The 18,726-nt window shown below is 47.5% G+C and overlaps 1 protein-coding gene across 2 annotated transcripts in view; it reads right to left on the bottom strand.

Annotated features, from left to right (window-relative positions):
* LOC147747160 (sodium/glucose cotransporter 4-like) overlaps window positions 1–18,726 on the bottom strand; it is a 752,240-nt gene that overhangs the window by 642,960 nt on the left and 90,554 nt on the right. The window lies entirely within an intron of this gene.

Genomic DNA, 18,726 nt, shown 5'->3' with positions numbered 1-18,726 from the left:
TGGCGATCCGTAGTTCGTCAGCAGTAAAAGGCGTCTCAAGCTCAGCCGCCGCCTCGGGCAACAGTGCCGGGATGGGCAGATCATACAGTGCGTTTTGGGCCGCAATCGCAGTGACGTCCCGCTCTGGGGTGTAGACTTTCTCAAAGTGGGCAGCCAATGCTTCCACTATCCGAGCTGGGTCCGTGTGAATGTTCCCCTGCTCGTCCTTAACCTGTTGAATCCCCCTGGCACTTCCACCTCTTTTGTCTAGCCAAGCCAGCATTTTCCCTGCCTTGTCCCCCATATCATACACGCGGTTTTGTGTGTCAGTGATGTGACCTTGTGTAATGTGTCGAGCGTGGTCTGCATAGAGACGCTGGGCCAGCAGGAGCGCATGTAGTGTGTCGTCAGTGGGGTCTGTTTCATGGGCAGTGGTTGTTTCGCGCAGTCGTAGCTCGAGCGCCGAGTGTTCCGCCGCCTGTTCTCGTCTATACGAAGTTATGGAGCTAATGGCTTGCCCCCTCAGGACGGCCTTATAAGCCTCCCATAGCACCTCAGCCGAGGCTGCGGTAGGCTCGTTCTCCATGAAGTAATGGGTAGTGGCAGTCTGCAGTGCCTTCCGGACCTTAGGTACCTTTAGATATGAAGCACGCATCGGGAAGACGCGGTGGCGTGAGCGTGTTTGTGAAGTAATGGTGAGAGTTAGTGGGGAGTGATCCGAGATGCCCCTAGGGTGAATGAGCACCTCTTCGACGCGCTGCAACCCATCCCCCAACGCCAAAAAGTGGTCAATGCGGGACAGACTATTATGGACGGTGGAGTGGAAGGTGTACTGTCGCTGTGTTGGGTGGACGTGTCGCCATATGTCTACCAGCCCCAGTGCCTCAAGGAACCTCTGGAATCTGGAGGGACCCCCGGGGAGAGCGGTTGCCGGGAATCTGTCGAGTTGTGGGTCAGCAGGGGCATTAAAGTCCCCGCCTAGCAAGGTGTCTCCCTCGGGGAGGGACAGCAAGAAATCGCCCAGGGCAGGCAGCATCACTGAGTGCAAGGACGGCGGGATGTACACTGATACTACAGTCAGGGGGCGCCCATCCCATTGACCACTCACCGCCGCAAAACAGCCCTGTGGATCAGTTTTTGTGCTAATGGTGATAAAAGTAGAGGATTTTCTGAGCAGGATACCCGTGCCCCGGGACCCAGTGGAGAATTCGGAGTGGGCCAACATTGTATACCCTCACCTGTCCAGGGCCTTGGTGGCAGTACCCATTAGATGGGTCTCTTGAAGGAGTATGAGGTCAGGTTTATGACGCTTGACCTCGGACAGAACAAGGCCACGCTTCACTTTATCACCCAAACCGCGCACATTCCAGGCCAGAAGCTTGAGGGAGGAGCCGCCCAGTCGCGTCTCACCCGCCTGCATCACGTTAGGCCGTGCACCCACCACCATCGAAACTTAGGGACAAAAACCATCAGCACATGGCCCACCCTCCCAGCATCGTTCCAGTAAATAGCACAGTACATTCTACATTTTTTGATCGATAGCATGAATTTCCCGTAAAACCAAACAAATCCCCCCCCCAACACCCCCCACCCTGCCTCCCTGCCAAACGGACTCAAAACTGCCCGCCACCCCAACTTAGCAGAGCGCTTATCCCATATCAGAAACAGAGTACTTGCACGTCGGGGGAGAGTGTCCCCCAAAGCAGGCGGTCCCTTTGTAGCCCTCGGGTCGTCCGGGCCAGCGTCCATTAACGACTCAATGAAGAATCAGAATGGGAGTATAGTTCAGGAGTAACTCGGTAGTCCCTTGTGGTCTCATCATTCGCCTCCATCAGCTCCCAATTGTTCCTGTGACGGTGATCCATTCTCGCTGTTCCTGGGTGGAGAGCGTGAGCCCCGCCGGCTCCCTTCTCCCGACCTGTTGCGTCGACGGTTAGAGGTGCGGTCCACAGTGTGCCAGCCATCCAGCCACTCCCTGGCATTCTCTGCTGAGTCGAAAAACCAGACCTTCTTGTCCGCCACCACTCTTAGCCGGGCCGGAAACAGCATGGAGTACGGCAGTTCTTGGTCGCGAAGCGACTTTTTAACTTCGAGGAATGTCCTCCTCTTACGGGTGACCTCCGCCGTGTAGTCAGGAAAGAACGAAATCCGTGAATTCTGGATTTGGATGGGCGGTGCCACCCTGGCGGCTTGGAGGACTGCATCGCGGTCTCGAAAGTTGAAGAGTCTCGCCAAGATGGGGCGCGGGGCGGCTCCCGGGGTAGGCGTCCCTCCCGGGACCCGGTGGGCCCGCTCTACTGTAAAGAAGTTGGACAGTCCCTTCGGGGCCAGTTTGGTCTTTATAAGGTCTTCAACGTATAGGTCCATGGCCCCCTTTGTTTCAGACTCCGGAACCCCCAAGATACGGACGTTGTTGCGTCTGGAGCACCCCTCCTGGTCATCCAACTTACTTTTCAAAAGTTTATTGTCCGCCTGCAGCCTCTCCATTGCCACTTGTAGGTCAGAAACGTCTTCTATTAAGGATTTAGTCACCACCTCCACCTGCTTCACCCTTTCGCTCATTTTCTGGAGGTCGGCTCTGATAAGGGTAACCTCCGCCGCGGTCGAGCCCACCGTGGCCTGTACCTGCTCCAGTGCCCGTAGCACGTCGTCCAGCGTGGCCTTTTTAGCGCCGTCGTTGTCAGCGCCCTTCCCCAATGATTTGCGCTGCTCAGGCTGGGTGGATGACTGGTTATCGTAGGCATACTTCCCAAGCCTCGCCTGAGCAGCAGTCTGCCGTTGTCCCTTCCCCGCCATTACTGTCCAGTGAGACAAGGTCTATGATGGGGCGGGCCGGAGGTCCGTAGCTGTCCACGGGGGGGAAGGGAATGCAGGGGGGGGGGCCCAGAACGGGTGGGGGCCAGAGGTCGCTGGCGCTATTCGAGTGTCACCGGCCGCCGCGGAGCTGTGGCGGCCTCGGCTGGGTCAAGCAAAATGGCGACTGGTGCTGCACAGGTCCCCCGGTTTGTGTCGAGCGCAGCCAAGGGGCACAGATGCCCAGCGTCACTGTGTCCACTGCGTGAGGGATAGAGCGGGCGGCGGGGAGGATCGCCAGCCAAGAGTGTGGGGCGATGGCATCGTCGGCTACTTCCGGATGGTTGCGCCGGGGAGGATGAACTTCCGCCCGGCCTCAGGAATCACTCGACACCGATGCTCGCCTCGTGTCACCAGGCCCGTCTTCCACAAGGGACGGAGATGAGGTTTCGCCCCGATACCGGGGTCCAAGCGCTCCCAAATTTTCTGTGCCGGTGCCGTTCGGTCACCGCACCCAGGACACCCTCTTCGGACTGAGCAGTGAGCGGATAGGCATGCGGATTGTTGCGGGAAGCCGCCTCGCTACGGGAGCCTCTCTAGGTTGCTGCCGCCATCCTCGGCTGCTAGCCACGCCCCCCGAACCCTCTTTCTTGAATTATTTTTTGGACTCTTTCTTTTTATTTCCAATGGTCGTTCTCTCCGTCTCCTTCTTCCCTCTCCACGTCTCTTTCTTTCATTGTTTAATTATCTCTGTCGTCCTGTTTGAGTTTCTTTATTATCCCATAGCTATCTCCCCCGTTCCGCCCCTGTAGCTTTAGAACTCCTGTCATTCCCTCTCTCTTTTCTTTTCTCTCTCTCCCTCTCTTCTCCTTCTCTCTCGCACTGCCCCTCTCTAGGGCTACATCTTAATCTTCATTTAGCTCAACCTATGTATGTGTGCCTCCGCCCCCAGCCATCTCGCGTCCCTCTTATGAATAAATGAATGATGAAGGGTGGAAGGAACTTGCACTCGTATAGCGCTGCTCTTGGAACTGAATAGTTTTGAGCTGCTTTATGGCTTGGAGAATTATGAACATCCTCACTGTCTCTCACTGTGAGCCAATTGGGTTCCCTTTGGTGAAAAGTGCATATAATCGTCAACCACTACCCCAGACTTTTGCTGGTGGTAATTGCATTGGTGAAAATGCCCAAAAGTGATCAACAGCCGCAACAGTAATCCATATCTCCTTTATGTTTTATCCCACTTCAAATCTCTAAACCTGAAGTTAAAGTCCTGCGCAAACACAGTAACAGAGAGTGTGCTACAGTGGTGTACCTCTGGACTTCGCACAGAAGTAATCGGAGGGGGCTGCTCACGAGGGCTTCTGAGCTCTTTGTTGACTTTTATCGGAATCCCTTTGTTTTCTCTCTGCAACATTTCTGAAATAGAGTGCACTTGTGTGATAAATTATTCTCGAAGTTTAAGAAGGTGCTCAGCTTGCTTTTACCATAGTCATATAACTGATGCACCAAAGAGACAATACATATCTCCGGAGTGGCGCCAGTGGATGCCCAAGTGTGAGTGTGCCATAAGAGCTGTGTAAATCCGAATTGCACTAGTGCAAGTCTGGTGAGTTCTCCATTAGAGTTGTGTAAATATGAAGTGCTCCGGACAGTGCACAGCTCTGTCAGTGGGCCATACGATCCATGCAAACTGGAGATGCTCCAGAGTAAATCTCTGTGAGTCGGCCATACGATCCGTGCAATCTGGGGATGCTCCAGAGTAAATCTCTGTGAGTCTGCCACAGTCAGTGCAGTCTGGAGATGCCCCAGTGAAAATCTCTGTGAGTCTGCCACAGGGTCAGTGCATTCTAGAGATTCCCCAGTGTAAATCTCTGTGAGTCTGCCATACGATCCATGCAAATTGGGGATGCTCCAGTATAAGTCTTTGTGCTATGAGATCTGTGTAAATCTGAGGCGCCCCAGTGCAAGTCAGCAAGAGCATGCCACTTTGTTAACCTGACGGCCTCCCTCATCTCTACTAGGGACTTGTTAAGGATCGTATATTCTCTTTCCATCCTTCAGACGCCGGACCCCATAGTGGGATCTCAGGAGCTGTGTGATAAGATCTCTACTTTCTTCCACACTAAAATAGTAGATATCTATAATGCTCTTGAAGCACTCAACCATGATTTGGGTGTTCCGTCTTTCTCTGCTTCTCCCACTCCCGAATGCCAGGTGAGTGAACTCCTCCCCAGTTTCCTTAACTTTACTCTTCTCACCTCTGAATGGCTCAACCTGCTTCTTGATAACAATAAATCTGGATCCCCTCTGGATCCCTGCCCTCTCAAGATACTCAAGGATTGTAGGGAGGTGGTGTTGCCTCCCCTTCCAGAGGTGATGAACCTAGCAATTACTGAAGGAATTTTTCCTCTTTCTTGGAAAATAGCGGTTGTCAAACCTCTTTTGAAAAAGGCCACATTGAACCCTGGGGTCTTGAAGAACTTCCGCCCAATATCTCTGTTACCTGCACCAGCAAAAGTACTTGAGGCACATCTTAACCATCACGTAAGTGCCTTCTTGGATGACTCTAGTCTGTTGGACTCATCTCAACATGGTTTTCGAAGAGCTCACAGTACCGAGTCTGCCCTTACGGTGGACATCAACAACATCCGTTCGAAAGTCGACATGGGCCAGACCACCCTTCTGGTCCTGCTCGACCTGACAGCCGCCTTTGATACCCTGTCTCCCTCTGTCTTGGTCACGCGCCTCAGGGAGATGGGAGTTGAGGGCCCAGCTCCAAGCCTCCTGACCTCTTTTCTTAATCAAAGAGAATAGAGGGTGATGCTGGGCGAATTCCTCTCCCCCTCCAAATCTGTGCAGTGTGGGGTCCCCCAGGGATCGTCACTAAGTCCCACACTTTTTAACATCTATGTGGCCCCACTTGCCAGGTTAGTAAGATCTTTCGGGTTAGAGGTGTTGTCATATGCTGACGACACACAAATCATGGTCTCCCTCTCTCAATCAGTGAGTATCTCCGCTCTTAACTTCAGGAACTATATGGATGCAGTTTCTCAGTGGATGATTCAGAACTCCCTGAAGTTAAAAGGAGAGAAAACCGAGGTTCTGATGTTCGGCGGTAAGCAGGACATCTGGTCGAGTGACTGGTGGCCTCCGTCCCTCGGAGTGTGTCCCCTGCCCTCTCAATCTGCCAGGAATCTGGGTGTGCTAATAAACACTACGCTCTCCTTCGACCGTCAGGTCAGTAGGACTGTTTCCACCTGCTGTGGTGTCATCAGGACCCTGGGAAAGATCACACACTACCTCTCTCCGGAAGCCCGGAAGCAGGACACTGTGGCTCTTGTCTCGTCGAGACTAGATTACTGTAATGCGCTTTACTTAGGCATCAATAAGAATCTCGTTCAGCGCTTACAGATAGTGCAAAATGCGGTGGCCAGGCTGGTTCTTAACCTTCCCAGTCTCTCTTCAGCTTCTTTGGCCAGGAAGAACCTGCATTGGCTACCCATCCAGTCCAGGATCTCATTTAAGATCCTTTGTCTTGCCCATGGGGCCCTGTATGGATCAGGCTCAGAAGGCATCAGGTCCCTCCTACACCCTTACTCTCCTAGTAGAGCCCTCCGCTCTTCTAATAAAAACCTTTTGTCTGTCCCTCGGTTCCTCAAAGTCAGGTGGGGAGGGAGGGCCTTCTCCTCCCTGGCCCCTAGGCTGTGGAATACTCTTCCCCCTGAACTTACAGGACAATCCTCCATCTTGCTCTTCTGTAAAGCATTAAAAACGTGGCTCTTTGTAGAGGCCTACCCGTAGACTTGCATTTCAATAAACTATAAGCTGTATTATCTTTTAGGCGCCTTGATGACCTTGGGCTAAGTCGCACGTTACAAGACTTCATTCATTCATTCATAATACCCGTGTAAATCAGAGTTTTACCAGTGCAAACCTTGGTGAGTTCTCCATGGAATGCGTGTACATTTGAGGTGCTCTGTTGCATGTCTCTGCGAGTGTGCCATAACATCTGTGTCATTTCAAAAAGCCCCCTGCGTGTGCCATTGTGCCACAGTGCTTAATTTGTAATAGAATAAGTGCCTGTGCCCAAAACTTTGCTCTGAACCCCGTAGCAGGTGCAATTAAATGTTGGCGTACTGAATGCCAAGGATGCGTGTTCTTGAAACAACCTCAGGCCTCTTTATTCTGCTGCCAGACACTAACTGTCCCTTTATCTCATCCGTACACACTCCTGCTTTCTCCCTTTATGGTGGGTTTTTCGTCATTCTCTTCCTCTGCCTTTCTGCTTTGTTAGTTTTTCAGTCTCTTGCGCTCTGGTGCTAAAAAAAAAAGTGCTGGTGCTCCGCACCGGCTCAAATTAAGCACTAGTATGCCATAAGATTGTGTAAATCCGAGGTGCTGCGTTGCGAGTCTATGTGAGTGTGCCATAAGACTCCTGTACTCCAGAGGGGCTCCAGTCCAAGCCCCTGGGAGTGTGCTGGGAAATTTGGGAAATCTAAGATGCTCCAGAGCAAGCCGATGTGAGTGTGCCATGACACCAGTGTACATCGAAGGGGCTACAGTGTAAGCCTCTGTGAGTGCACGTGTCATAAAATTCGTGCAAATCGCAGCTGCTCGGATGCTCGGATGAACATGTTTGTGAGTTCGCATTAACACTTGTGTAAATCTGAGGTACTCATTTGTGAGTGCGACATAAGATGTGTGTAGATCTGAGACTCTCCAATGAAGTGTTTGTAAGTGTTCCGGGAGCGCTTGTAAATCTGTGCGCATGCATACCCTTCACGAACAACTCTGCTGGTGCCCCTCTACAGATTCCTTCACAATCCCTGCTACTGAGACAACACTCCGCTCTATTGAACCTTCTCTCTCTTGACCTACAGACCCCTTCCATTCCAGATCAGACACACACACCTCTTCGAAGTAAACAGGCTCTACCTCATATATCTTCGAGGCATATAAACGCGGTCTTCAGTGCTTCCTGTTATTCCTGGACAGACTTCCACAGCCACGCAAACCTCCTGGAATTCTAGAACTAAGATCAGCACGTAGTGCTATGCCTCAGTTATAACCCTCGGTAGCCTTTGCTGTTTCCGTAATTGGGTCCTCACACAGCGCTGGCAATGCAGATCAATATTTACCTGTAGTAGTTCTTGTCGTTCCAGTGCTGAGGTCCAGACACAGCTCATCAAATACATCCAAGTTGTGACTTAAAACACACCTGCTATAACTCTCACGCTCCGATCTATCAATGCACATCAGTCGTTGCCTGTAGGACAGACTTCTACTTTTCTCTGCTCTGATGTACATTTGTGATAAGTGGCTAATAGTCTTACAAGTGCATAGTGTGTACTCAATGCTTTGTCTGGGATGTGAATTTGTACTCTGAGTGACGTAACGTACAGATATGTTTTGCCCAGTGACTTAACGTCCAGTGACATTGAACTCTGAGTGCTTTAATGACGTCCAGTGGTGTTGTGCACTGACGCGAAGTGGAACTCAGTGATGTACAGTAATGTGCACCACCGAGTAACGTTACGTACATTGATATTGTGCATCGAGTGACTGCTTTAGGTGCAGTGATATGTGCCTAGTGACATGGCGACCTGTGAAGTTTTGCTCAGGTTCTTGACGTCCATTGGCTCTAAACGCCGAGTAACTAAGGGCGTAACACAGGCCCCCACAGCCCATGCGGTGCGGGTGGGGGGTGCTGAGCTGCAGGGCCCCCCTCAGCACAGTACTCAGGCCTGAGAGCTCCGGATTAAATCCGGAGCAGGGGCCCCTCCATGTACCTTGCAGGGGGGCCCCCTCAACTTTCGTTACGCCACTGCCTAAACATGTCCCTTCCAAATACCGAATCACAAACCCAAATTATGATTCATATTTTTGCGGTCGCAAACAGCCCAATTCTTCAAATCGGGGCATTTGTGACTGCAAAAATGCTTCGTACATCTGAACCTAAAACTTCTTTATTGGTTTTAGTGGAGCTCAAATAAAATAATTTATCAGATTAAGCTTTTTTAAAGAAACTTTTGCACGCACATTTGACACGCATTGCCCGTCACCGCGTACACGCTCCCCGTCATCAAAGGTCACATATGAGGGCAATTACGTGATGCCATCTTGGATTTTTACAAGCATTGTAACGCTCGCATATCTTCATTCAGGAAAACCTAATTTCTTTGCTCGGGAAGACCTCTTTTACCTAATATGATTATCCAAGTATATAACTACTAACCTGTATTTTTAAATTTATTAAAAATAGTAAATTTATCAATTAATTCATATATATATATATATATATATATATATATATATATATATATATATATATATATATATATACTAGCAGCCCGTCCCGACCTTGTCCGTGAGCAATCAGGCTTCCCCGACCCCCGCCTGCCCCGACATTAGCCATCAGCCCGGGCCCCCGTCCGCCCCGTCCCCCGGCAGTCCTGACCCCCGCCTGCCTTGACATTGTCCTCCTGAGGTTTACCTCACACAATTATGCCAGAGGCCCAGTGTTGCAGTGGTGGCCAGCTGCAGCACCTGAGGCACGGGGGAGCTTTCTGGGTAAGTGGGGCTCTGGCGCTCTGTTTGCAGGGAGGCGATGATGAGCAGAGGTTGCAGGGATAATAGTAGGAGTTCACAGAGTATGGAGCAGCCGGCGGGAGTCGGGAGCTTGAGCACAATTATGCCAGAGGGTCCCCCCGGAGCCTTTTTGTTGTAACTCCCCATTCCCCGCGTGCCCCGACCCCCGCCTGCCCCGACATTGTCCCCCGGAGCCTTACCTCAGCTGCCGCTCCTCAGTTCAGTGCTCCTCGCTGCTCCGCCGGTCCGCTGCTGCTCACCGCCTGTGTGCCGCTCGTCAGTGCTCCTCCCCCGCGCCATGTCCGCCGCTCAGCCGCCGCTCCTCAGTTCAGTGCTCCTCGCCGCTCCGCCGGTCTGCTGCTGCTCACCGCCTGTGTGCCGCTCGTCAGTGCTCCTCCCCCGCGCCATGTCCGCCGCTCCTCCTCGCGCTCCTGGACGACGTCAGCACGCAGGTCGCGGCCGGCGATACTTCGAGGGGACTACTTTTTTTTTAAATGTAAATTTTTTTATATAACATATTTTTTAAACTTATATAGCCTATGTCCATCTGCACACCCTGAGGATTCCAACGAGGTATCGGGTGTGTGGATTGGCGCTGTGGTTCCCGAGTTTCCCCGCCTCAAAGCCTCAAAGTTCTTCCTTTATAATAGTAGTATAGATAGATATATATGTACATATAGGAGGAGGTGTGGAGTGTTTATTGCAAGCAAGCCGGTTGACCACGCTACTTAGCGCTTTGTTTGGTATTTGTTTCCAGAAGCGGCGATTACAAGCGGATGCAGTCTGACGAGATTGGAACCTTAACCTGAAACCCTTCACGGCGGTAGATTCTGAACGCTTAATACGAGTGTTTCCTTGAGATACGGCCGGTTCGGGTTTCCTGAGGGTGAGTTCTACAGAAGATATTATCTCGTCTCATTACACTGACTTTCCGATGCAGTTTGGGATTTTGTTCTCATTTAAATCGTCAGTGTCGACAATAACTTGTAACGCGGCTATGTGTTAGCATACCTTACAGCCTATTGGAAAGGCGCTGCATTTGTAACACGACTTTTCCCTGCCCTTTCTCCAGTGCACCGTTTAAACTGGGATTCGGCAATTGGGACCTCCAATATATGCCACCAAATATTGATTACTATTATTAATTTGGTTTGCAGAAGAGGAGAATTATATATCAAATAATGCATGAATAAAAGGTGCACCGCACCCACGATATCGAGTAAGATGGATGATTAAATGCAGTCTCGCAGGAGGCTCAGAGCACAGTCTATGTTTTTACAAAACGACAAGCAGCTACCGAACAAAGAACACTCTACGACTCCTAGCTCAATAGCAAATAAATACCAGAAATTAGAGAAATTGATTCGTAAAGAAGTGTCACGCTGGTGGGAAGCAATAACGCTTGAAAAATATCAAGAGGAGAAGAGGGTTCCCAGGGGCTTGAGAATCCTAATTGCCCCTTCCTATGAAGAGCCAGACATAGAACTGGCTGAAGAGTGGGCTGATAACCTCATGGATTGTTCAAATAGAATGCTGTCGATACTGATTAAACACGCTTGGAAAGATAGACTTGCATTACTCAAACAAATTGCAGACCTAAAAAACGAAATAGAGAAAGAAGATACAACTGAGAGTTTCAATAAAAAAATGGAAGATATAACAAAAAGAATTTCGAAGCATGAAGATGAAATTGTGGCTAAAAAAGAAAGGAAATTCACTAGAGACAAGATTGATTATCAGTCTGGCCGTATTTCCACATTTAGCCGCAAATATGACAACATGAAAAGGAAAGGTGTTCAAGCCAATCTGGATATGATACAAGTGGGCAATGAAGGTGATGGGGAAGTCAGTGAGAGTGACGTCTCAGAGGACGATACAACACCTGTTGGAACAAATCCTCCGAAACCGTCAAATTTTTGGGAGGAATTCCGCTTGATGAACCAATCAGCTCAACAACAAAATTGGCAGATAGACCGAGGCCGGGGGAAGGGAAGAAGCTTTTGTGGAAGAGGAAAAGGAAGAGGCAGAGATGGAGGAGAGACCACGCAATTCAGAAACAAATCAGGAGAGGAGGAAGGTGGCAAAACTAAAGCAACCCCAATGGGAGTGGTAACACGGGGTCAGAAAAAACGAGGAAAATGAACCAGAGAAATGTGGTAAATTTATCTTCCCGTTTACTTTCCAGTATTGAACTTGATGTTTTACAATTTGGTCTTTCCTTTTGCCCTACCTCCAACTTTTGCCACTCCCAAGAACGCATTGATCTGTTCAGTTTTACCAGAAAATTAAGACTACACAAGTGGCATAAACTTAAAGTTAGGGGTACTGTTAAAGATACTGTTAATGTACCACCTGCTTGTGAAACCATAGGGGAGATTGAAACATTAATCACATTGAAACTTTTGGAAAATGAAGATCTGGACGAAGGAACTCTCAATGCGGAGTCCTTGGGCTTCAACACTAACATGAACTCCCCAAATAGCTTTAAACCTAAATCTATCTCTAACCCTACCTTACCACACTGTGGCATTGATACTTTTGAGACTCTTGTGGTGAATGACTTGAAAAATATGGCCAAAAAGAAACATTGGACCAATGACAATTTAAGCAAATCTGAACGTTTGGCAATACGTGCCCTAGAATGTGACCCCTCAATTGTGATCCGCCAGTCGGATAAGGGGGGAATTTTGTTGTCTTGGATACTGTGAAGTACATACAGGAGGGTATGTGTCAACTAAACTGTTCAGATTGCTATGAATTGGCCACATTAGATAGAGTTGAATGTTCTAATAAACAGTACTATGAGATGTTAAAAAATTGGCACACAGTAGGTATCCTGGAGTGGAACGAATATTCATTTCTACTTAATCGCAACCCCAAAGTTGCAATTTTATATCTTTTACCCAAACTTCACAAAATTCATGTTGAGCCCCCGGGTAGACCTATCGTTTCCTCTATGGGTTCCCTACTAGAAAAAAACTCCAAATATATAGATTACTTCCTTCGTCCGTTTGTAGAAGAACTCCCTTCCTATCTAAAAGATAGTAGAGACTTTATCAATAAGATTAAGGACATACACTGGAAAGAAAGCTACCTATTGATCACCTTAGATGTATGTAGTCTATATACATCGATTAGACATGCTGACGGCATTCAAGCCTGTCGTCAGTTCTTGAAAGCTCGATCGATTTCTTTTTTGAATCATACTGAGATGTTACTTCAGATGATGACCTTTTGTTTGGAAAACAATTTCTTTGTCTTCAATGATATCTACTACAGACAACGACAAGGGACAGCGATGGGAACTTGTTTTGCTCCCAGTTTTGCCAATTTATTTATGGCAAGCTGGGAGCAGCAAGTGGCCCGGACTCAGGATCTATATCGCAGCCATGTGAAAATCTGGCTGCGATATATTGATGATCTTTTTATCATCTGGGATGGTCCACAAAGTCTGGCTGAACAATTTATTCAGGTACTGAATCAAAATAATCTGAATTTAATTCTAGAGGGGATAATTAGTGATTGCACCATGGAATTTTTAGATCTTACTGTCCGGGTGTCGAATAAGAAACTTGTCACTAAACTTTTCAGGAAAGAAACTGCTGGAAACACCCTGCTACATGCAGACAGTGGCCATCCAAAATCCCTTGTCCGAAGTATACCGTTTGGCGAATTCCTCCGGGCGCGGAGGAATTGCAGTTCTGAACATGATTTTGTTGAGGAAGGGAAATGTATGACTGCACGTTTCATTGAGAGAGGTTACCAGGCGAATATTGTCAATGAAGCGTTTGAGAAAGCTAGCAAAATCAGTCATGTTGAACTTTTAACACCTAAAGAGAAAAAATCTATAACAGAGGGTAATACAGTCAGATATGTATCTACTTATCATTCAAAATCATAGCAAGTACAGAAAAGTCTGAGAAAACATTAGAAAGTTCTTAGTACTGAATCTACACTTGAGGATGCACTGAGATGCAATCCAGACATCACATACCGTAAGGCCAACTCTCTAAAAGATAAGCTGAGTAAAAATGATATAATCTCCTCCAAGAATAATTAATCTGACATTGAAGGATTCTTCAAGTGCATGGCCTATAAGGCGTGCAAATTTAGCTCCAATGTTAAAAAGGTACACTTTCCAGTGGAAGACAGAGACAGAACTATCAACAAACATCTGTCCTGTTTGTCAGACTACTGCATATATGTTTTGGTTTGCCCGTGTGCTTATAAGTATGTTGGGAGCACGATGTTCCCAGCAAAAAAACGCATTCTCGAACAAATGCGGGCAATCCAAAATAAAGATTAACTCTCTCCGATTGCGAGACATTTCGAAGAACTACAAAAAAGTAATCGCAATCTGTTAAAGTTCTTTGTTATTGACCGTATCCCCCCCATGAAAAGAGGAGTTGATAGGATACGTAAATTACGACAATTGGAGAGCCGTTATATATTAGATTTAGACACAAAGATACCTGGAGGGCTTAACTCTGAAGAGGAGCTAGCCTGGCATCTGGGTGATTGATCTTGTGTATGAGTAACTTCTGATTATTGATTCTGCAATTTATGATTAATACTGCTTACTGTGCTTTTGGTTTTTAACTTGTCTGTTGCTGAGCCTCCTGCAATGTGCCCCTTTAACTGTTTTTAACTTTCACGTAACTATATTGATCACTGTTTTGTCTTGTGTATTTTTGCAACCTTTTGACCATAGTATACATTGTTTGAATCTCAATTGGTCTGACCAAGGCTGGTTTTCTTCTTTTATTTGTCTAGGCGTAGGACGTAAACAAGTGGTGACATTTGTGAATATTGCAAAATTTTGGGATCAACTCGACAGAAGAATCAAGACGACTATGTTGCTTAATAGTTGTATTTTACACATTTAAGTTTTCTCACTTGGGAGTTTAAAAAGTACCGATAATTTCTTTGTCGTTACCCACTGGGGATATGCACTTCAATTGTGTTAGTATGGGGCTAGCACGTTAGCGGAATTAACTGTTAAATTGATAAAATTAATAAATGTTTTAGGTCGGTTTTGCCCAAGAAGAACTAATAATATAAACTAACAATGTCACGATAAACTACTGTAGCCTTAGATGACAATATAATGCATGATGATATGTTGTACTCAATCAGTTGCATATGTCAATTCAGCGATAAGACTGTTGAAATATGATTTCAGTCGCGCTTGAGTATATAATATTTGATCTAGTGAATTGATAACTCTCTTTCTACTTAACTCAAGAATAACCAGTCTCTAATACAGGAAATTATGAGAATTTGGTTGGGTCAGACATAGTAGAGCACCTTTCAAATATGGCCGCTGTTTGCAAAAATGTTTGATGTTAAGTCCTTTGTTTATGTTCACACTACTGCTGTGTGACGAGACTTTGAATGAACTTTATTTAACACAGCGAATTTTGCATTGAGTTTACCCGTGAGCAAGACGAGTTGATCGTCGAAACGCGTTTGGTGTTTGTTCCATCACTCGTTATACCATGCTTAAATTTTGCTAAATAAACTCTCCTTTCTGCAACTACGAATTTGAAGTGGCGAACCTTATTGGAGTGGAGTGCATCGGCATAAATTGCTTTTTGTGCTTTGGGAACTGGTGATATATATATATATATATATATATATATATATATATATATATATATATATATATATATATATATATATGTGTGTGTGTGTATATATATATATATATATATATATGTGTGTGTGTATATATATATATATATATATATATATATATATATATATATATATATATATATATATATTACCTACTGGCGATAGCCAGTAGGTATATATAGTTAGAATTTTTTGTCTATGGGACTTTTGAAAATTCTATGTCTAATAACTTTGGCGTTTGTGGACGGAATCGGCTGAAATTTTCAGGAAAATGGCACATTTTGTTTCTGAGCAGCCCCTGAAAATTTGGTGGGGTTTCGTCAAGGGGGTGCTGAGAAAAAAGGGGGGTCCCAAAACGCGTTTTTTGCATTGAGTTTTCCATAGGGCGGTTGGACTCACTTTTAGCTCGAACGGCTGAATGGATTTGCACGAAACTTGGCAAAATTGTAGGGACTGTTAGCCCGATGTGCCTTTGCTAGGTCTCAATATATGTGCTCCAGTAGTTTTTGAGAAATTAACGTTCAAACCAAGATATATATCTGTAACAGCGCTCTGGGCAGCGATCCGGTCCGCTTACTTTTCGCTTATCGGAACTTTGCGCGCAGAAAGCTGATTGGCTCTCCGGTGTCTGTCAACATTCTAAACAGTCCGGAGCGGACGCCATCTTGTCTCTCGGTAGGATCGAGAGAGAAGAAGAGGTGGAAAACGAAGGGGGAATTTAATGAAAGGGGGCAAGGTATCCCCCTCTTGACCCCCTAGGAATGTTGCTGGGGTTATTAAAGGGTCCCGTGGGGAAAATAAAAAAAAAATGATTTTTCACGGTAGAAGCGCGGCCGCGAACTGGTAGCGAAACGGGAATTCGCCATTTTGTGCTTCGTAAATTAAATTACTAGTTATAAGTGGGTGCGGGAGACGTATCCTAATCCCCTATGTTTCCTGAGGGTGGGTGAGGAGGCTGATATATGTTGATACATCTCTTCCAGCGGCTGTGCGTGAGCTTTTTTTTTTTTTTGCTGCGTGACAGTCCGGAGCGGCCGCCATCTTGTCTCTCGGTAGGATCGAGAGAGAAGAAAAGGTGAAAAACTAAGGGGGAATTTAATGAAAGGGGGCAAGGTATCCCCCTCTTGACCCCCTAGGAATGTTGTTGGGGTTATTAAAGGGTCCCGTGGGGAAAAAAAAAAAAAATGATTTTTCACGGTAGAAGCACTTCACGGGCCGCGAACTGGGCCGCAAACTGGTAGCGAAACGGGAATTCGCCATTTTGTGCTTCGTTAATTAAAGTACTAGGTATAAGGGGGTGCGGGAGACATATCCTAATCCCCTATGTTTCCTGAGGGTGGCTGAGGAGGCTGATATATGTTGATACATCTCTTCCAGCGGCTGCGCCATCTTGCCTTTTTTCGAATGCCACAATTTTGTCGTGCACGGCAGCCATTTTAGATGCCAGGCTGGTTCCAGGCTATCACCTAACCCTGCGGATGTAGTTTATGGCCCCAGCTGTAGAGAATTCAGACATGCCAATCCTCCTGATTCAGGCGTGTGAGTACTGATTTCAGTGCTAGTCTCCCGCCTCCCGATTTCTGCAAGCAAAAACCCGGGGGCATATTACGAACAACTAGCGATAATTTTTGTCTCTAACTTGTTTAGAGACAAAAATTATCGCCGCACATCGGCGATTTTTATCGCAGATAAACCTTGGTATTATCGCAGAAAAGTCAGCGATATTCATGTATTATCGACCTAATGCTCTTAGCCATGTTATCCACCTCCCATTGGATAACATGGCTAAGAACTGCTCAGGGCAGGTGTTAGATTTTGGAGATATTCGCGCTTAGCGCGAATATCTCCAAAAGTTGGTAATAGAAGGTAGCGATGTTAGGGACTGTTTCCAGTCGCTAACATCTTGGCACGCCACTTTGCATGTCATTAGTGATAAGTATCACTGACATGCAAAGCGGGGCCCAAGATGGTCGCTATCTCCTTTTAGCTGTCACTAACTGGTGTTAGCGACAGCTTGATAATAGGGAAATAATTTTATCTCCACTTTCATGGTTTTTAAAGCCAAAAAAGCGGAGATAAACCCCCTTGATAATATGCCCCACGATTCCTTGGGGGTTTCAGCTGACAGGGCTTGGTATTGTGTTACATGGTAATTTTTCCAGGAAACGTCAGAGGGTCGATGCAGGGGTTCTAGAAGAGGTGATAAACCATTTAAGCCTCATGAACAAGCGCATGGTCTTTTAAAGATTTGTGAAGTACTCGGGGCGGCGGTGTGTGTGTGCCCTCTTTCAGGAGCGGGCGGGGGGGCACTGCCAGCAACTTGCCAGGTCAGGTAGTGTTCAACACGTGCATCACCCTTTCTCTGCCTGCTATTGCGCTCCATGCTTCGGAAAGGTAAGAAAAAGAACGTGCATTTGAGTTTGAAATGTCCGATCCTGCAGCAGCACACTTCCAAAGCCCACACATGACAATAACCCGATTCAAGGCCCCATTCACCCGTTTTAAAAAAAATAGATAACACTCCAACAAAGTAAGGTTATAAAACTTTATTAACTACTAACTTTAACAAACGGAACAAAAACTAAAAACATTTAAACATTTCTCAACACAAAAAGCAACAATGGTTAGAAGCTGTCTTTTGTGCGAATAGTCCCAAGGCAGCACAACGTGCAGAGTTCTGGACGGCACCCAGGTGATGTCGCCTGGGTGCCGCACTGGTTTAGGGATCCTACAATGCTGCTCCGAAAATTGGCGTGGGGCGTCCCGGGTGGGGCGGGGGGAGGCCTCGTCAGTAGCGGTCTGTTGTGCGAATAGTCCCAAGGCAGCACAACGTGCAGAGTTCTGGACGGCACCCAGGTGATGTCGCCTGGGTGCCGCACTGGTTTAGGGATCCTACAATGCAGCACAGAAAAACAGCGTGGGGCGTCCCGGGTGGTGCGGGGGGAGGCCTCGTCAGTAGCGGTCTGTGTCCAGTGTCACATGGCTGACACAACATGTACGACAGGCACCCAGGTGATGTCCAGTAAACTGCCGCACTGGTTTTGGTATCCTACAATGCTGCTCCGAAAATTGGCGTGCGGCGGCCCGGGGGGGGGGGCGTGGGGGAGCCGGCGTGAACGGGCCTCCCCAGGTGGCGGCCATCTAGCTGAGTTGCGATCGCTCTTGCGGCCACAGCGTCTCGCTCACCATGTTGTTGAGTTGCTCCCACTCTTGCAGTGCAGCGATAGGCGGCTGCCACATGGCTCTTAAAATGGCGGACAGCTCCTCGGTTTTAGGCCTGGTCCACTGAAATGGTCCTGGGACACTTTGGAACTCGGACGCTTGCCTGCTAGGGCTTGGGTTCCATTCTCGAAAAGCGTCCCTTCAGCCGTGAAGATTGTATAAAAGTCTTGGGGGCCCCCGACTCCCGCAGGCTTCCGGTGGGGAGCGGCTGCCATGATTGCTCGCGGAATGACCACGACGGAGCCACGAGATGGTGGTGCTCTCATGCTGACGCCAGCTTCAGTCTGAATGATCCAGAAACAAGGTGGGGCTTTCATCGTTTGGGAAAAAAAAATGTTCTAAACCAATGAAAAGTGTTATTTTTAGGTCATATGACCAAGCCTTCTATCTTTAGGAAACCAAAAGTAAAATGAACCAATGAAAAGTTTTATAAACAAGTCACATGACCTGTTATGCGACATAGGGCTACAAAAAGCGTAGAAAATCCGTTGGCACGTGAGGCGG

Source organism: Lissotriton vulgaris, chromosome 1_1, assembly GCF_964263255.1.
Source record: "Lissotriton vulgaris chromosome 1_1, aLisVul1.2, whole genome shotgun sequence".
Lineage (NCBI taxonomy): Eukaryota > Metazoa > Chordata > Amphibia > Caudata > Salamandridae > Lissotriton > Lissotriton vulgaris.
Note: the sequence above shows the minus strand (reverse complement) of the source record. Positions and strands in the feature narration are given on the sequence as shown.